The following is a 21592-nucleotide window of genomic DNA, read 5'->3' as shown; positions in this document are numbered from 1 at the left end:
CCAGTATTTCTCCTGTAAACAAAGTTTTTGGTATACCTTTCCTCCCTCCCCCCCTCCCAATGAACAAAGAAGCACAGAATTCATTTTGCTTCTCTACATGGCTTTATTTCCTTTGAGCTTTCCTTTACTATATCCATCATGTATTGGCCCTACAGACTATCTCACAAGTCCTGCCTCTGATGTGTTTGAAGAGAATTCATTTTTAGTTCTTACGCCTTTAACAACCTGCTCTTCAGAACCCTTTTTGGCTTGCCTTATTGTGTTTAACACCTACTTGCCAAAGCTTTTCTCTTTTTTTTTCTCTTTTTTTTTTTTTTCTATTTTCCTCACTTGAACAGAACTTCAATCTGGAAGACAGAATTCTTATGTTTAATAATGTCCTTCATCTCATTGTTAATTTCCTACTGCTTAAAACATACCAGTCTGGGGGGAAAGGGAGCTTGTCTTTCCAGAGTCTGTTGTGATAGTTAGCATGTATTTGCTGAATCCATGACAGTATCTTTAAACTATCTCCGTGCTATTAAAAGCATTTTAACGGTGTTTTACCATTTGAATCCCTCCTCTTTTTTTTAAAAAAAAAAAAAAGTTTCACTGTTTCTACATAAGCCCTCCTTTTGAAAATAAACAATACCAGAGTTCATGTCTCTACCCTCAGAGCCTTTCTGGTCCCCTTCACACCTGAGAGTAAATCCAGAGCAGGCATTTGATAATGTATTGGGCTTGCATGGCAAGGTTTTGGTAGCAGGGGGGGCTACTGTGAGAAGCTGCTAGAAGCTTCCCCTGTGTCTAACAGAGCCGATGCCAGCCAGCTCCAAGACGGGCCCACAACTGGCCAAGGCCGAGCCCATCAACGACGGTGGTAGCACCTCTGGGATAATGTATTTAAGAAGGGGGAAAGGTTGCTGCACAACACCACCTTCAGACAGAGAGAGAGGAGTGAGAATATGTGAGACAAACAACTCTGCAGACACCAAGGTCAGTGAACAAGGAGGGGCAGGAGGTGCTTCAGGCACTGGAGCAGAGATTCCCCTGCAGCCCGTGGTGCAGCCCATGGTGAGCAGGCTGTGCCCTGCAGCCCATGGAGGTTAACCATGGAGCAGATTTCCACCTGCAGCCCAGGAAGGACCCCACACTGGAACAGGTGGGTGCCTGAAGGAGGCTGTGACCGCATGGGAAGCCCACGCTGGAGCAGGCTCCTGGCAGGACCTGTGGCCCTGTGGAGAGAGGAGCCCACGCTGGAGCAGGTTTGCCGGCAGCATTTGTGATCCTGTGGGGAACCCATGTTAGAGCAGTCTGATCCTGAAGGACTGCACCCCGTGGAAAGGACTCGTGCTGGAGCAATTCATGAAGGACTGCAGCCTGTGAGAAGGACTCGCGATGGAGAAGTGTATGGAGGACTGTGTCCCATGAGAGGAGCAGGGGAAGAATGTGAGGAGTCCTCCTCTTGAGGAGTAAAGAGCAGCAGAGACAGCGTGTGATTAACTGACCACAACTGCCATTCTCCATCCCCCTGTGCCACTGGCGGAGAGGAGGCAGAGAAATTGGAAGTGAAGTTAAGCCCAGGAAGAACAGAGGGGTGGTGGGAAAGTTTTTAATATTTAGGTTTTATTTTCTCATTATCCTACTCTGATTGCTGATAAATTAAATTCATTTTCCCCAAGTCAAGTCTGGTTTGCCCGTGACAGTAATTGCTGAAAAATCTCTCCCTGTCCTTGTCTCGACCCTTGAGTTTTTTGTTATATTTCTCCCCTCCCTGTCCAGCTGAGGAGGAGGGTGATAGAATGGCTTTGGTGGACACCTGGCATCCAGCCAGGGTCAACCCACCACGTAGTATAATGTTAATGCTGTATTTCTCCTCTGTAGGTCTATCATAAGTATCCTACATTAGATGGTGATAGTACTTGGCTTATTTATCTCATCTGACTCTAAGCTGACCTTTATGCACAGGACCTATGCTCTATGAGTACAGTTGTTTTTCCCTACATTTCTCTACCCTTGTATTGTAGACTCCTTCTGTTTGTGTGCCTTCTACCATTTTTTTTATATGCCTATTATGTAAAATCCTCAAGGTAAATTACTCAAAGTAGAACAAAGCACTGAGAATCAACATACACAAGTCACATTTGTCCCCAAGGTCTTATACAGATGTCAAGCTGCTTCTTGATTTTATACAGAACGTTGTCTTGTTTGACACTCCTTTTGGCTCAGAAGATGACATTAGAGAAGTTCTCCTTTGTCTTTGGAACAAAGATACTGGGGAAAAAAGTTAAGAAACAAGATTTGTTTTCAATCCCTGGACTTGAGTATACACTGGGATAATCATCAGTCTTTTAAAGAAATAGAAGAACATTCCTGTTAAAGGCTGGGTGTACTGACAAGGTCAAAGAAAAGAATAAACATTTTTAAACGACCTGGTGGTTGGATAGAAGACATTTTTCTGTATTATTATTAATGGATTAAATGTACAAGTAGCTAACTGGAAATTTGGATTCTAAAATAAAGTCAGACATATAGAAAACAAAACAGTCCCCAAGTGTTTGTCGCAGACAACATCAGAGCATATTCCCAGTGAGTGATGTTTCTATTGAAGTATGCATGTTTTGATCAGGGATCTCAACATAACTTGACTCCAACTGTAGCTGTAGGTTCCTAGACAGCAAAGAAGAGGATTTAAGGATAGATAATTCATGCAAAGGAATTTTTTTCTGGAAACAAAAGAGCAGCTCTACATATAGTCTGAGTAAACAAGCAAGAACAGGATACTAGAGACTACAAGAAGGAAATGGGACACCACATCCATATTCAAGTGGCTCTAGACATATGAGGGCAATGGAATTTCAGGTTGTTTGGAATGGACCCAGTTGAAATCCAGGCTTAATTAACTACACCCAAATAAAGCCAAATTAACAGGTGTTAGGGAGAGAGAGAGGATCCCTGAGAAGAGTAGAAAGAAGAACCACAAAAGAGTGAGAGGGTACCTAAGTTTTGGAAAAGAGAGGAGACAGAAGGACATAGGAACACATGAAGGACATGGTCAGAAATGTGTGAGCAATGCTGCTAAGGAAGGATCCAGAGGGCTGTAAAAATATGTGATATAAGCAACTTTTTGTTTCTATTTTAACTGTGGCCTGCAAAAAAAGATAGAAATTGGAAAAGCCTGAGAAGGCTAGACCTAGTTTACTAAGCAATGCTTCACTTCCAGTATTTCAGACATCCCTTTCTTTTTCACAGCAGCAGCACTACCTGTTTTCCTCACCATTTGAAGTCAATAATCCAAATATATCACATTCACAGAAAAGACTTTTTCATTAACAATGTGATTTAAGGTTTTCTGTATTTTCTAATAGACCACCATGCATGCATTCATCCATCTCAAAATTATTCATTAACTTCGCTTTCTATCTCAACCTTCTAAATGCTATGATCTTCACTGATGTAAGGTGAAGTATTTTACTGTTTGCCAAGAATCAAAGGTAAAGAGGAAAAATACCAAGAGATACATGAATGTTGAGGAAAGGAAGGAAATTTAAATAAGGCAGAAATGGGAAGCAGAGAAGCTTTTGCGGGCCAGCAGAGGAATGACAACAGGTCTTTAGAATAACATTTTTTATGCCCAAAGTAAATACCAAATACTTTACAAATTTACCAGATAGACTTTTGGTAAATAAATCAGTGATGAAATTCTGCCCTGACAGACCTGAAACACAGAGTAAGTAATTAACCTTCAGCTTGTCAGAACTGATACTTAGTCATCATCATCAGAGTCACTAAAGGTATAAACCCTGAAGGAAAATATCATTCTGTTCCTGTCACTCTCATTTGTGGACCAAGTCACACAACGAAAGTTTTTCTAAACTCATTTCAGATGAAGAATGGTGCCTTTACAGTTGGTTTAATGGAATAATGAGCAAGTTGAAAGGTCTTGGTGCAATATTTGAGTTTCAGATTTAATTTCAGTAGGATCAGTCTTCCTCCTTGCAATTGGCTGGAGCTTTCCAAGTTTTCCTGATTGTCATTTGAAATGAAAAGCCCTGTCAGGTTGTAATGGGTCCAGAAAAGGACGTTCAGGTCCTGATACTTTGTGAACTATGCCTTTTGAAGCAGCACATTGCTCTGTTGAACACATTTTCTTCAAGTTGTAAATTTAAAATAAATTATTCCAGGACTAGAAGCTGCCTGCTCACCCAATTCCATCTGATCCGGTGGCGTTGTTTGTGTTCACAGGCTTCTGTTTGTTACATCAATGGGGTGACTACCCTTAATTTCTTAAATCTCTACCACTGCTATGCGTTTGCTTGAGTCCTATTCAATCTTGCAGCAGTACTCTCAGGAAGAATAGGATTTACTCTTGTGGTTTACATGACTAATTGATTCTTGTAGACAAAACCAGTGCTAAAACAAGTACTGCAGATGTCTCCCTTCTTAAGGTGGAAGCCAAAGAGTCTCTGTGTCACTCTCCAGCACTTCGAGCTGTTACCAATTAGTTCCATGAGACATTGCCAGAAAATGTTTGTTTATGTTGGAAAACCCTGAAAACATTATACATTCAGGTTTCATTAAAATATATAGGCCAAGATTTAATTTGTTACTCTCAGGTCAGATACAGCAACCTTCCTTGAGTTTTTTGGCACTGAAAGAGGTAGTGAGGGCTCAGTAATAAATGCAATATGGATTTTTTAAAAGAGATTTTAGATAACAAGCAACATTTTCTTTATTATTTCTCCTTCGGAGAATAACAAGCCACATATAGCCTGATGTTGAATATGATGGGGGGGAGACTTTTTTATCTTGCCCCCTATAATAGATTTTTTTTCTTTTGCTCAATTCTCTCTGTGAATAACAAGAGTGGCAGCCATTTTCTCCCAGCTCAACATCAAAACCCCTTTCATCTGCTGTCTAAATGCAAACAAAGCAAACCTTCCACCAGGCCTTTCTTTCCAGATAAATTAAAACTCTCATGTCCTGGGGCCTAAATCAAGCCTACAGGCCTTCCCTAGATAAATCCTTTCTCAACCTGAAATCTTCTTGCTACACGTGCTCCTTGTAAGATAATTTTGCAGTAGCTAATCAATAATGCAACAGTAAATTGCATTTAAATAAACATTAGCAGCCCTCTTAATGAATAAAACCTCATTTGCAATTTGTCAAAGTCAGAAATGCTGGACTCTTTTGATATTCATTAGAATATTGAAAATTGGAGCTTTGACAGGTTTTATGTATGTTGCAATTATGATTTTTGTGAATAAAGGAAGTGCTTTATTTTCACAAGAATTCTTGAATAAAAACAGTGATATATGCTATGGACTTGATAGATCTCAATTGCCACCTTATTAAAAATGCAGAATAAGAAAAAAGACCATGTTACAGTCACAAATTTTAAAAGGTTGATATGTACTATACATATATTTTGCAAAAACTTATTATGAAATTCTTTCTTTTGTATGAAGAATTTTAATTAATTTGCTGTGATCCTAACCTTTGGAAAAATACAATTCTTGGTAATTAGTTTTTATGCAGCAATACAGTATTACAGTTGTATGTGTCGCTAATTTTGTAGTGAAATTGCAAAATAAAGGCATGTTTACACATCATATATTGTAAATTCACTTAATAAGGTTTTTTGGTTTTATCCCCATTTTTCAGTGGAAGCACTTCACATAAATGTCCCCATGTGAAACATCTGCACCATGCACATTACTGTATGAATTCAGTGCTTTATAAACAAATTCTTACACCTGGGATGGAGGAAAAATTCTAATTTTGAGAACCATTAGATTGTGGAATAGTATCCCAAGGGAAGAAGGAGAAGCCATATCCACAAGCTATTTAAAAACAAATTGGAAAACCTGAGTAGTACAGTGCAAAGCACAGAATGACACCGGGAGAGAAACACACCAAAAATTATGTGCATGTTGTTTTCTGTCTCTGTATTCTGTGATTGCTCGAAAGGATAAGGCCAAGCAGGGCACAGAGCTGGTTTATTACAGGAGTTTCTGTGGAAAAATCCAGCTTTCCTTTAAAACATGTGCACACACACACATGCAAACACTCAGATTTGTGTCTTCTGCACTGGTGTGAGGAATCCTCCAACCTGAGATTCCTGTGTGGGAAGAAATGGTGGACAAACACAAAGCATTGCTCTTGCTCTGATGGAGTTTGAACTCATGCAGTATGAACTACATGTGTGAACAAAAACCCCAAAAGATCTTCCTTTTCCTTACGTAAACCCAGAGAAATGCTAGGTCTTTGGAAACATCGCTTTAATAGTTTTCTTTGAAGGACCAGGTTCTCTGTGTGAGCGAGGCTGAAGAGTTATATATTTTTTTAAATTAAATATCACTATACAAAACACTATTCTCCAAAGATTACAAAGATATACATACTGTTATACGATAGAAAATAGCTGGCTGCAGCTTGTACTATGAGCAATAACTATTTTTGAATGCATTCAAGTATTAATGAGGGCCAAATCTGCTTAGCTTTGAAAATCGTGAAATCCATGAAGACGAGAAAGACGGATCCAGCTGCTACCACACAAATGTGTGACTTTCTGTGATCTCCAGAATATATTTATCCCAAGATACATTTAGGAGGGCAGAGGAGGCCAAATTATAGCTGTGGCTCATAAGATAGCTTGATTGGCTCACAAGAGGCCAGTAAAGACACAGGCTAAAATGAACATCACCTGAACATCAGTGCAGTGTATGCCTTGTCTGGGCATCACACCCTGCCATTGACACGCATCCTTTTACAGCAGCCTCTTACTCTGAAATGGCTTGTTCCCAGGAAAAGTATAAGCCTGATTTATGGTTTCTACCTTTAATCTCTTAAATCACCAGCAAGGCAGTTCCACACAGGCAAAACAGTCTTGTAGCCAGGAAGATAAAAAGTCCCTTTCTCCCTCTCACCTTCCTGCTCCTTGCTCACAGCCATTCCTCCACTTTGGCCTCCAGGAGCAAGAAGCAGGAGGGGCTCTGCTCACCTTCCCTTCCCAAACAAATCAGGACAAGTGAGGAGATGCTTTGCAAAGGCAGCACTTCAGAGTAAGGGATCAGTCCTATTAGTGACAGAGGAGACTTGAGAGCACAAAGGTGGACAAAGACCTGCAGATGTTGTACACCTCTGCTATACTAGATCAGGCATTCCCAAGCCGAGCTACTTGGGGAGCCACTGTCAGCAACAGCTCCTGTGTCCTGTGCATGCTCAGGAGAGCCAATTGCCTCTACGGGCAGTACAGAAGAATGGCTTTGAAGCAGCCTGTGTGCCACTAATGGTACCTAAACACCATAGTTTGTATATCTCTGCTCTCAAACTCATTACCTCTGTAAGGGAGATTGAGAGCATAGAAACAGGAGTAACCACAAGACATCACAACACCACAGGACTCAGGGCTCTACTCCTATGCATGAAAACAACTGGAAGGCCCAAGGCTACTCTTCACTGTCTTCCAACTGGCAGCAAGATAGCTGACAGTTGATAGAGCAGGATTGCAAGCATTTGCATTCCCAGGTGAATACAAGAAGAGTCCTCCCACCGAATCATGATCTCATATACTCCCAGATCTGTCACCTGATGCACAATACACCTGAACACAAAGCTCTGGCATCCTTCAGGTGTTTCTTTATCACTGTTCTGCTCTGGTGAGAGGGAGTCTACCACATTGCCTTGGCACTGTGAACTGCTTGTTAAGTATTTTGTTAGGAAATGACAGAAGTTAAATGATTTTTTTTTCATGTTATGTACTATCACATTAGGTAGAGGGAATGTCAGTTATTTTTGCATGAATCCTCAACCATATGTGAATCAATTTTAAAGGGGTGGGGAGGAGTGAGAGATGCAAGATACTGTGGGAAGCCAGTATTATTTTTCTCCCTTTAAATAACCGCACATAAAATACTGCAGACAGAAGTTTTATATGTCTGGTACTCATGACAGCCTCCTCCATGCATTTTTGCCTCTGACTTTGAGGGACATTAGGCATAAGGAAGAGAACTGCTCATATTGAAGTTATAGGAAATTATTCTATATCTGCTCTCCGTGGAGAGAGAGATTAAGTTTCCACACTTATTCATGCAGAAGCCACTTTGGGGTCTCTCACCATTTATAACAGGATTGTTTGTTTAAGATGGAAGACTCTGGATGCCAGACTTTGGTAGGTCTGAGCTGCATTATTCTCTGTGATTTTAGGCAAAACATTGTACGTAGTTTTGATATTTTATGAATAATGAATTTTATGCATTTTAACATATTGGCAGAAACCAGGAAAATAATATTTCTATTTTCCAGTTCTAGCCACATCCTGAGTCTATTACTTGTCCCCTATTTATAAAAAGAGAAAAAAATTTAAATTGTAACAGGTGTCTTAATAAGAGCATTAAATAAACAGTACTGCAGCTGACCTAGAACTCCACATATATATATTCTCAGTGTTTTTGTTAACTGTTTATTTATACTTACATACACACACACACGCACACACTTGTAAATATTGGTTCTTGAATCAGAATGAAAAAGAACTATTTTCTTATTAGTGACACTAGGCTCAAATTATAATCATTATAAGTAGTAATATCTTTAAAAATACAGTCCTATACCTATGAGCAGATATAGATTTTGCATTTCCATTACAATACTTTAATCTATGACCTTTGTCCTTTTATTACGATACTATTGAAATTAGGTTGTCGGAACGAAGATGTGGCTACTAATTTATTCATTGCTTTTTCTTTTTTTTTTTAACCTAAGGGTAGTCGAAAGGTCTGAAAATGATTTTAAATCAGATACGTTTTTTTATCTGTGATAATGCTTTCCCCATGAATACAGGGCTTTGCTGAGTCTAGCAAAGGCTCTAACCTGTCCTCAAGTTAATATACATACACACAAAAAATCAGAAGTTGAACCTCATTGACATGATTAGCCAGTAACCAAAGGCATGCCTTTCCTAAAAACAGTTTCAAAACCAATATCTTGAAAATAATATATATATATATATATATATGTATGCAATGCTATGTTGTTAATACTAACACTTCCATCCCTACAAGGCTTCCAGTGTTTTTTCAGTACAAGAAACACGAATGATGACATTTTCACTTTGCATTTCGTATCAGCACACTAAGATCAATTAGCTAGCCCTGATTCTGGTTTCATACAGAAGTAAATCTAGAATAATTCCAGCACAGTAAATGATGCCACATACATCACTGGGGTAAATCTATGTCATGGTCTGAGCTCAGAGGGCAACTGAGAACCATGCAGCCGCTCACTCCCCCTTCCCCAGTGCTGGGAAAGGGGAAAATAAGAAAAGCCACTCACTCAAAAAGGCCAATCTACCGAACCATGTCCCTGCTACTTACAGTTGTAATGTGTGGGGACAGAGGGAATGAAATGGGCACAAAACAGAGACCTCCCTGACTCCTTGCATACACAGTACAGCCACAGTCCCTCCCCAAAAACATAACATGCACTATTGCCACACCTTTAATATTTTGTGTATCAAATATTAATGTTGTAACAGCTAACATCATGGCTCAGACATAGTCTTCTTAATCATCTATTTTCTTGTTAAAAATATGAATGGATAATTTTCCAACGTACCAAGATTACGCCATAGCTCATGCAACTTACAACACGCTTTTGTTAGAGGCACTTGAGAGAATTTTACTTTGTCCATTTTGACTTTATTTAACAACAGTCATACACCATTCACATTAGCTCAGATTACGCATTTAATTTCCTTAAGTGCTACTCTTAAAACATCGCCATGCTTAATGTTGACGTCTAAATGGTACCATTTACGCTTTGCTGTGAACACCTCATTAAAGCAAATGGAGCAGGTAAGGAGGTAGAGCATCTGCCTTTGTGAAGGCAAATGGGGAATTGCATGCCTTTGTTTGTCTGAGAACAGTTGAGCATGATTTTCAGCCTGTGTAAATTGATGTAGCTCCATAGATTTCATCAGAGCTTCTCTGATTTATATTAGTTACAGATAAGGCAGGGTTTCCTCTGAGTCTCAGATAACATAGTATTCCCTACCTCCATGAAGTCACTTAGAAGATGCCTCCAGAGCACGGGCTGTTTATAAATTGGACACAGGTGCATTTTAAAACAGGAGCTACTTATATATGTCACCTTTCCAGTAGCCAAGATCAACCTTTTTTTCCTTTTCTCACTTGAATATCAAATTTGTGACAATTTATTACAGCAAGAAAAAAGTACTTTTTCCTATTAAATAAAAAAGGAGGAGAAGAAAGAGACAGATTTTCCCTGACTTGCTTTGGATAAGCTCAGGCACAGAATATTTTGGAAGCTCTAAAAGTGTAAAAAAACCAGGACAATTATTCAAGTTATTCTGCATTTTTACTATATTATTGCCTTCAGTGAACATAAGTACATATACCAGAACTCCTACAGATTTTCACATGTATTTTTAAGCATTATGGAAGAACAAAAAAACACCACCAGCATCTGCCAAAGTAAATAGATCAAGAGATACCGCTAAACCAGCCTAAATTTGGTTCTCTTCGTTGTAGCGTCTGCAGTAGAATCAATGAACTACAGAGGAGATTTCATCCCTTTATACTGCAGGAAACCATGGCAGTGGTAGATTAGACAGACTTTTATCTTAAACATGATTTAGCCATAGAACTGTTGTCTGTAGGCTGCACAATTCTTAAAATCCACATTAGTGTCCCACCACCCTATAAATTCCCTCACGTCTCCTCAGCTCCAACACCACCATGTGACCACCTTGCCAAAACAAAATAAAGTGGTACATGATTAATGTTTGAAAAAACCTTTGAAAATTTGGGATAAAAGCTGTCATATAAGTGCAAAGTGTTATTATTACTATTTCCTTGATGTCAATGTGAGCTGAAATAGCTGGTTTTTTTAATCTGTTTCTTAAAAGAGAAAGAAATATTAGCCTCTACACTATTATCCCTCTGTTTTACAGCCAGCAGAGGCCATAGAGGAATTTACAGCATTCTATTCCAGATATTTCTTAATCTTTTGCCCCAAAATATGGAACCAGGGTTAAATATGGTAAATACCATTTCTACTTAGCATGAGTCTTGGAAATAAGGAGTTAATGCATACTGCAGCAGTTACTGCTTTTACTGACAGCATATGTTTGTTATGAGATGTACAGTTTAAGCCAACTGAGTACACAGGAACATTAATAGCAAAGGAATGGCTATATTAACTTCAAAAAGCTTACATTAATGCAATGTGAATTTGTACATTTTCTGAGGCTTTCAAGTTCATTTTTTCCAAGTAATTTGTGCACAAAAAGTCTTAGAAACTTTTCTGAAGCAAATAAATAAACAAATGCCTCCTCCTACTCTGACTTGTTCCTCTAATCTGTTACCTAAATGGATTATCCAGATTTTTTTTCCGTCCAAAAGTCAACAGCAGAGGAAGCTTAAATAAGTGAAAGTAAAAGATATTAACACTGTTTTGCAATTTTATTGATAGTGCCAGTGGCAAAGCCATCTCCTGTCACTTGCTAGCACAGACGGATGTGGAGAGTCCCCATCTCCTTGCTCAGCAGCAGGGAAACCCAGTGGTCAGTGAAGCCGAGTTTCCACAGCAACACCAGGTTATGTTTCCCAGGCAACCAGGATCCTCAAAATCGGGTGGAAATTGGCAAGCAGAGTAGTTTGGGGACAGTAAAATCTATTCCCCCACTTTGCCAACGTGGAAGCTGTGCTTGTGGCAGGCACAGGAGACAGCACGCCGTGATGGCATATAAGGGAAGAGGCTGCAGGACAGAGCTGTTTCTCCTGACTCACAGCTACATGCAGCTTCTTCAACCTCCACACTTTGCTTAGCAGAGTGCTCATAAAAATAACATTGTACATTTTTATTTACAGTTATTTTCTTCTTTTGCTAATTTCATAGTTAGTTACTACTCCCACATTTCTGTCTAATACTATCTCATACGTATTTTGTGCCAGCTTTTGGGAAACCTATGCTTTTTTAACTGCTGTATTAACTTGCAGAGGACCAAACCTTGTTATCTGCATTCAGTTCTCAATCCAAACAACATGCCACTACAGATAAGAGAAGGTTTGTCCAAGTGACAAAAAACAAAATTCAGATTCAAATTAATTTTATCACAAAAATCTTTGATTTAGGAGGAGGGGTTCAATAAACTCATCCCTGGTATTTAGACAAATGTGGGGCCAGAATTTGATATGAAATTTTTAATACAGTTCGCTGATGTTATTGGTGTTGACCCTGATTGTTCTATCAATACCTGGCTTGCTGTCATCTGAGGACATTAGGGAAGGTCAGGAAAGGGGTGCAAAATGCATTTTCCAGGCAGAAATTCACTTCCCTGCCTGAATTGACTGCTATCTCCAGATTTGGGAAAATCATTATCTGAATATCATCATTTTCTAGGCTTTCTTGAACAGACTTATAAGGCTATGAAGTTTTGCTACTTCAAAGAGTGTACCAGCAGCTGGTCTTGTCCTTGCAGATGACAAGAATTCAAATAGGTCAAGAATGACCTATCTGAGGATGAAAGTTGGTGTTTCCAGCAGTCCCCAGCAATGTGTTTTCATGGCATGGAGGAACAACTCCAGACAAGACATACAGCCAAACATGTGAAATGAACCAGCATCTACAGCTGTTAATCAGTGTCATCAGTCAAGATTCAAAATACTGCAGAATGTTGTGTGATTCCTGACACAGTCACACACACAAAAAATCCTAGCATTAGGCAAACAGGCTAGCATTAGCTTATTTGGATATGGAAAACCACTCTGGTTTTCCAAGGTAGCTGGGCCCCAGTGTCCCACTCTACCTTCTCAGACCAGTGTAGTCTGTGTCCCCTCTTCCCTCAGAGGCTGTGAGAGAAGCTGCAGTCACACCAGGTCCACTTCTCTTTGCCAGTTGAAGCTAGAGAAAGACAAGAACTGAGGTCATATTAGTGAAGATTTGTTTTTTCTTTCTATTCTACAGACAAAAACATAAAGATTTTGGGGTTACGCTCACATGTGCTGGGTGTTTCATGGTGCCAGAAATTAGTGACCTTCATGACTCCTAACATGTAGACCTGGGAGGAAATTATCCTAGGTTATAAGGAGGTTTAATTTCCTCCTTCCATAAATGGCATTAAGTCAAAATTGCGCTTCTCCTGTAATTAGAAACTATGAAACCTATCTCCTCTGTCCACTTTCTAAAGATATGACATACCAGTTAAACATCATCTATGTTTTAAAAGGCTACCCTATAGTGACTACTTAGAATTGAACAAATGCTGTTAATCTGTGTTCGGTCTCTTCCACCAGCCATTATTGCAGAAAGAATTTTATCCTGTTCCAGATGAAAATGTCTAATGCTCACCTTACTGGATGCAAAATGTACAGGGAAAAAAAAGAAATCCTCTTCTATGAGGCTATTGTTCTACCCTACCCAAAACCTAATTATGTTAAGCAAACTTATATAAGATGAAGAAAAAATTCAGTTAAAATTTGTGAAATATGTGATGTGTGTCTGGAAATTAACTATCAAGACAGGTCATGTATATATTAAATAATTTCTGAGCTTATGTGATCTTTTAAATAATTATAGAATTATAAAAATATCACTGACTCCTCAAAAAAAGAAAATAGCCACTCTTCTGCCTCTCTCCCTGCCCCAGCCATCTACTGTACTCCAAGAGTCCCTGCTACTGAAGCTCTTGAGTAACTGCAAAAATCTCTTGCAGGCGTGGTGTACTCCCTTCCTTCCTTCCTTCCTTCCTTCCTTCCTTCCTTCCTTCCTTCCTTCCTTCCTTCCTTCCTTCCTTCCTTCCTTCCTTCCTTCCTTCCTTCCTTCCTTCCTTCCTTCCTTCCTTCCTTCCTTCCTTCCTTCCTTCCTTCCTCATATGTATTGGCCCAAATGCTGAAGAAGGCTTTAGGATACCACACAAGGGAAATCTGAAGGGTTAAACAGGGACAGCTTGCTGATATTTGGAGTGCAAGGGAGTGCAAGTTCTGTCTGGAAGTTTTGGGAGCTTGAAGTACGTCTGTATGTTTGGGGTCAAAGAGAATAAATAGCTAAAACATCAGGAGGGCCAGACAAATAAAAACTCATGATCTGTCTTAACATGATAAATTATCACACTAGCTTCTCTAGCACTTTAAGTCTAGGAAAATCAAGGCTGACACTTTTTTCTACTAGCAGAAAGAACAACAACAAAAAAACCCCACAACTGTGGCAAGGACAAGGTTTTTTCTGAAACAGCTGGCTGATTCTCTGTCCTTTCAATGACTCAGCGCATTTGGGCCAGAGGAAATATCTATCAGAATAATGTTAGTCTGTTCACATACAAAATGCACATTGTGTTTGTAGTAGCACTCTCCTGGACTTCTGAAAACCCCACCTGAAATCGGATCATTAACATGGGCAGAGGCTACCTGTGCTCTGGCTGCCTTTGAGAATGATCTTTCTTAACTCCTTACACCATTCAGCACGTACTGCTGCTACAAGCAGGAACCTCAAAATAGGTAGCACTGTAGAGCGGAGGAGTGCTGCTGTTCCTACATTATTTTATAACCAAACAGCCAGCAAGTGCTATTAAATTCCCAGAGCAGAACCAGCACACAAACAGAATTCACAAGGATGCCTTAAGTCTTGAGGATGAAGCTGCAGAAGACACACATAATACAGCGTCTAGGAAGCACAGGAAGATATTATACCCTCACCCTTTTTGAACCTAGCTTTAGATAGGTCCTCTGCATTGCTCAATGCTGATATTATAACGTCCATTAATCTAAGATAGCTGAAAATTTCCCAGGAACTTGTACTGCCTTTGCCCAGTAGTCAGCCTAGCATCAGAGCAGGATTTACATGGAGGAAAGTTCTACTTCTTACGAAGAGAATTACTGATTGTTTTGTAGACACGGGCTCCAAAGTCTGGCAATTTTTTGGGCAACAGCAGAACTCTGAGTTGAGCTAGTATTCTAGGAACATTTCATCATAATTGTCTACCAAGTCATATAGCCACGTTTAGAAGTATTTTTTTGAGAATGAAAGGCTTAAAAGTCAGTGCCCGTTGGCCCAGCACAAGTGATGCTGTGGGATACTCCTAGATGGCAATGCTCTTACTGCTTTCTGTGTGATCATGTTAGTTGGCAAGGCAAACAAAGAGGAGAAAAAGGAATCAAAGTTTTGTGAGAAGGGCTAAAGAGTTATTTGCTGATTTACTAATGCTGGTCCATCAAACATTTGGGAAACAAGTCAGGCATTGCTAGAATGACTCTTGAATTTTCCTGTTTATCCTTTCCTCCCTTCCCTCAAAATGCTTTGTCCAGCTTTAAACCAAAGAGGCAGCTTTCTTCACTCCTATCTCAGCAAGGATGAAACAATGGAATGTGCCTTGAAGACAGAAGGAAAGTCAGCCAGAGGAGCTAAAAGCAACATACACAACAGCAATGAGGCTTTTGTCCTCTACTCTTGGGACTCTCTGAAGCAGTTTCCCAAATGCATGCATGAATCAGACCTTTACCATTATGACTGCAGTTGTTATCTTTGTATAGTCAAACATCCATGTTACTTTTCAGGTGAACTGCATAGGGTGCTTTGCAACATAATCTTGTTCAGCCTTGAAGGAGAGAGATTCATGTAACAGCAGCAAGAGAATGGAGAGAAAAATATATAATCTTGGGTCTAATCTAACTGTGCTTAATACCTGCCCTTATCCTGCTTGCCGAAAGTGATCATGCCTGTTACTCTCTTTGTTTTCTATTGCCAGGCTAAAGGTTGCACTGGTAGTATTTAATATAAAGATTCCCTTTTGGTTTTCTTAAAGCTTATCTTGCTTGCTTCCCCTGGCTTTCAAACTTTGTTACAGGTCAGGTGCCACGCAGCAGTTCCCAGAGCAACACTCCGCTCCTGAGATAGCTTGGCTTCTTCCCTGTTGTCTTCTCCTAGTCTGTCAGCAGTTGGTCCAACTTCATCATACTCTTTTCCTTACTGTTCTCAAAATCAGCTCAAGTTGCTGCATAAAAAGGAAAAAGAGCTACGTTCTGCTACAGTGTTCAGTTCAAAGTTACTGTGGTGGCCCTGAGACTCTTACATTTCCACTCCTTTTGTTCTTTTCCAGCATTGTGCTTGAGGCCTGATTATGAGTGCTCACAGATCTAGTGATTTTCATCTTCGCACACTGTCAGGTTAAATCACTGGCAATGTCCTCTCACCAGGAGTTTGCAGTTCAAGGACTGCCTTTGGATCAAGCATTGCATGATTCAAATAAAAAATTCACATGCAAGTGTTTGGTACTGTAGTGACAAGGTGCTATTGCTGCCTGCATTTAGTGACCTTTTTTATGAGTGTGAAGGACTTGCTGACAGAGACAGAACCACACTGTGAAATGCCACAAACACAACATGGTTCTGTGGACTTGTGTAGCAGAGCAACCCTGTGGTGCCATCTTTCTTTGTTCCTGGTCAGTCCTAAACAACAGCCAGTCCTTCACTGGGATCTCAGTTTGTGCCTGACCAATCTCCCCCCTAGACCAACCACAGAAACAAGGAATAACTTAGGCTGAAAAGGAGCTCTGAGGGACATCCAGCTGGACCCTATGCTTGAAGCAGGTTCAATGAGATCAGGCTGTTCATGCTGTTTCTAGTTGAGTTTTTAATGTCTCCAAGGATTTGTCCACCTTCCTGGACAACCGGCTGAAATTTACGACCATACTCATGGTGAAAAAGATGCAAAAACTACCCTCATATCTACCAGGACTGTCCCATGTACCAGCCTGCACCTGCTGCCTCCTGTGCTGTCACTGTGCACCTTCAGAGAGAGACTGACTACATCTTCTCTACACTATCCCATGAGGCATTTGCAGACAGGAGTAAGATCCCTCCAAAGCATTTTCAATTTAAGACTGAATGAACCCAGTTCTCTCAGCATCTCAGCGTCTCCTCATACATGATGTGCTTCACCTCACTGACCACCTCGGTGGTCCTCACTGGACTCAGTCCAGCATGCTACCTCCATCCACTTCTGAATGTTAAGAGCACAAAATCTCCATATAGCATATAAGATCATTTCTTTTGCTTCTCTTTCAAAATTTCTGAAGCAGTTGGAAGAAGCTGCACCTGATCTACTGCAGCAACCACTGTAGATTTGTTCACCCATTAAACTACATTTTGCTGACTGGAAGGGTGGGAAGCAATGTATGAAAACAGAAACCAAAATGTCTTTTAATTACAAATGTGAAGTACTGTCAGACTGCAGACAAAACACAGTTCAGACTAACTATTTTGTCATACAGTAGATAAAGGTAGGAAGAGGTAGCCTAATTATTTTCTTTGGTATTTTCTCCACAATTTCACATACGAACAGTGGTGCTGTAACTACCGCTTGGGGACTTTAAACTGATCCTATCATGGGATTTGATTGGTGGGAGCACCTTGAAAATCATTAAAGAATTCTGCAATTTTTTAAAGAATTAAAACCAATCTTATTACTGAGAAAGGAATACATTTTAACTCTGTAACTAGTATGTAATTCTTCTAAAAAGGGTATTAATTAGTGCCTAATGGGATTTTTAATTTTATTTTGTTCCAGATAGATACTTGAGTAATAGGACCTTGACTGAGCAATTGAGTAACCAAAAATCATTAATACCAGTGTGCACTGGATCCATGCTGATCACCTATGTGCCAAAAAATAAAAAATCATTGACCTTGTTTAGCTATTTTTCTAGTTCTTCTTGCTGGGTGCTTATGGGGAAGCAATAGTCCTTTGCAGTTCCTGGGGATTAAACATGGGTATTTTAATTTGACCTTTTTAGGTGTTGAAAACAAACATTTTCACTAGTGTAGCTCCAGTGGTTTAAATGGAGTAACTACAACAAGGAATTTTCCTCTTTGTTTCGAGAAGGGAAATTCTTTGGGGATTTGCTTCTTCCCTCTTTTTCCTTTGATTAGTAAATCAGCAAAGGCCTGTGTTTCAAATGGAGACACAGTAGGCACTTGTTCTGGAAGTACTACTTTATAATGCATTTTCCTGAGGGCAAACAGCATTTGTGGAAAATGCAGAGAACCAAGTTAGGTAAGAAAGGTGGACTGCCTGTCCGACAGATACAGAGCCCTGTGTAAATAAGAACAAAGGTGACACAGAAAAGATATGTATCATTTTGATAAGTTCTAACCGAAGTTGTATAAACATAAGCATAATCATTTTTTCCATTCCCCTTGGCATCACTTTGTGGTTTATTTGTTTTCTGATGTGCCCTACATCATTGCCTTTCGTCTTTCAGAGATGTGAATTGTCAGTAGTTTCCTTAGCTGCAGTTGTGCTCCTAAGAAATATGGGAAAATCCTTCATTGCAATTGAAGGTCATTATGTAATAGATAACGAGGGCAGGGGGGTGTCTCTGCATCAACTGGTGGCATAATCCCCAAGGGAAAACAGACTTTAGTTGAACAATCAGAAAACTGGCTTGCTTTATGGTGTTTACACTGCTGCTTGCTAATGGATCACCATAAAGGAAGCAAAAGGACTCTTACACTATTGAGTATGCTATCATGGGAGTCTTCTGAGTGCGCCTTTTTTATTTGCTGCAGTCAGGTTAATGAGCTCACCAGCCCACTTGATGTCGAGGACTTTGTAACAAAGCAATCTCTCATTAAATGCTGCCTGGCACCACTCACTTGAAGCAAAGGGACATTCAGATTATTGAATGCCTTTGTATTCCTCATTCCTACCAGGCTATGGCGTCCAGCAGTGGCATCAGTCCCGCACACTTACTGGCAGCCATCCAGTCATGCGCCTGCCCTCTTCAAACTGCATGGGCATTTGCCAATCTAAGCAGCACTAGTAGACAAACAAGCATGGCACACGACTGCTTTGGCCAGTAGCCAGATGTGCAGCTGAACCATCTCACTTCCCCGGTACTGTATGGAGAAACACATTCTTTCCCCATTCTTTCCCACTCTATTGATTTACATGGACAAGTTTTGTTGCAATACAAAGGAATGTGCATTTATCTGCATTCTCTTTCTGCTTTAACACCTTTTTTTTAGCCTCAGTAGTGCAGGTCATGAATTCATCTGTGGTTTTATTTAAATACCTCCTGGCTGACAGTTTCTTCAATGAAATGACCCCAGAGTGTTATCAGCTAGCTAGCAGGTGTGTCTCTTTATTCAGAATCTTGCAGGCAACAGTGCATCCTGGGTAAAGAGCAATCTATGCATGATCCAGCTCTTCCCTACATTACTCAGGAGATTTAATGGTTCGCTGTCATGAAAGCGCTTACAAAGATATATATATTTTTTTTTTTTTAATTTTTTTTTTTAAGTTGGCTTTCTGCTGGGCTTTGTGCCCTGAGATATTTTGACACAAACATAAAAAATGATAAAGAAGGAGTTTTTATGAAAAGCTTCATCTCAAAAAAAAAAAAAAAATCAGCCTTAGACAGGCTATTGTTTTTAGTTATAAGATACTAAACAGATGTTTAATAGTAATGTGGCTGCACTGTCTATACTTCCACTAGTAAAAAGCCTTGTAAAGTGTTGTGTTTGCTGACATCCTTGTGTGTGTCTGTGCACACACAGGTATGCCCTGTTCCTATTCAGCCAGCCTCTAATTTTGAAGAAATCCTCAAAGTCTGGTTACTAGACTGGTAAAAGAAAGCCACACTGAATAAAAATAAACACCTTAAAGAATAAAGTCAAGGAGATGATTACAGACAACAGAGGGAATCCCCTTGTCCTTCCAAATGTTGTCACAGTGTTTTAGGACACACTTTCGTGGACCTTTTCTTCACAGGGCTACTACTTTGCCTGCCCTGCCAGAGAGGGAGAGGGAAAACATGGAGCTGAGCAGTGTTTTCAAGAGTCTGAGGGATTGTTCCCTGGGGCAATCGCCCTCTCTTCCCCAGACAAATAGCAGATTTGATCATACCAGCAAACACTCAACCACTGTGTACCCACACTATAATTTTTTTCCTCCTCCCAGCAGTGGACTGAGTGGAGGTCCTACACAGATGACATTTGTGTGCTCCGAAATTAAAGTGATAGACTTTCTTTTCCTGGGAAAGGATTCAGAAAAAGTTCCTCATCCATCTGTCAGTTAAAAGGCATAAAAGAACAATAAAGATGGTAGGAATTAATTTTATCCTGACCTCATGTCAAATGAAGTTTTGCTGGAGCACAATCTGACTTTGGTTTTGCTTCTGCTTCCATTGAAATTAGCAAGTGATCTCTTGTTGACTTAAGTGAGCAGGCCTACGATTCACGAATTTGGCTAATCCACTCATATTTTCAATATGAGATTTTGAAAAGGTCACAGAATGCAGACTCAAGGCTGTTGTCCCCAGACGGGGTTTGGCTTGAGATCACACAAAGATAAAAACAGTTGTCCAGCTTTTCAGTATTCAATACATACCAGCTGTATTGACTAATAAGACAAGATGATGCTGGGCTTAGGAATGTAGGAAGGTCTTATTTATGTTTACCCTTTCTATTCTGCCTTTACCAAACAGATGATTTATTTTAGTTGGAAAACTAACTTAATTCAGCATCAAAAATCCCAATTATGAGTACTTCACTTCAAAGTAGAAGACATATGTTTTAAAAACATATAAAATTTAATGACAATGAGCAAAGGTGAACATTACTAAAAAATAAATATATTGCTGAAAAAAACAGCAAACTATAAGAGGTTTATATCTGTTTATATGTAAAAATAAATAAATTTATTTTTAAAGATAATTCAGTTTTTTAAATAGTATCCCAGTAAATTATTTTAACTCTGTTATTGGTCTGGGGGTTTTTTTCCTATGGCAATACTTCACCAGTTCTGGAAGTTGAATAAATTTTTAACAAGTGTCAGCAAAATTAAACTCCATCTTTCAACAGCTAGTTTTCTCTGAAGCAAATTAAAATCAGCAAGTTACAAAGTTTTGTTTCTTTTGTCCCTTCTAGTTTGTCTTATCTGCATTCCACTTAACCAGTGGGCCAAATACTACTTTTTCCACTGTGCAGAAATCATAGATCGGATTTATCTTATTCTGCTTTTTTCCTTCTTCCTCTCCCCTCCCAGGTCAGAGTACTGACCATTCAAAAAGACTAAACATTAACCCTAGCAGAAGTATTTCAATAAAGATCTGAAGCTTGGTTTTGGATCACATGCACGCAAATACTCAAAAGATATTTAAGAATACAACCCTTAGTGATCTCCATCCCTAGAACAGACTGAATTTACATTCAGGATCATTTATAGATCAGTTTCTGCAGAGAACAGATGTATTTTAAAGTCCCATACATCAATAATTTTACATACATTTTACACTTCATTCACACTTCCATGCTAGGGACAGATGCATATTTTGAGGCCAGCGTGAGTTATTATAGTCCTCTGCTCTAATCCCTCGTACTACACAGGCCACAGCATTTCACTTTGTAATACCTACTGCACGACAGTCAGCACTGCAGTCAGGAGAGAAAAATTGCTGGTCCCCTCTTCCCAACCTTCAAGGAATTGTTTGGTTTCTACTTCTAGTGCCATTCACTTTTTTGAAAAATGATTATTTTCTTCTTTTCTGTTGCCAAACAGTTTCAGCTCCTTGTTCAAATCAACAAGGATGGGG

The sequence above is a fragment of the Athene noctua genome, chromosome 2, assembly GCF_965140245.1.
Source record: "Athene noctua chromosome 2, bAthNoc1.hap1.1, whole genome shotgun sequence".
NCBI classification, from domain to species: Eukaryota; Metazoa; Chordata; class Aves; order Strigiformes; family Strigidae; genus Athene; species Athene noctua.
The sequence above is the reverse complement of the archived record's forward strand: the minus strand, read 5'-3'. Positions refer to the sequence as shown.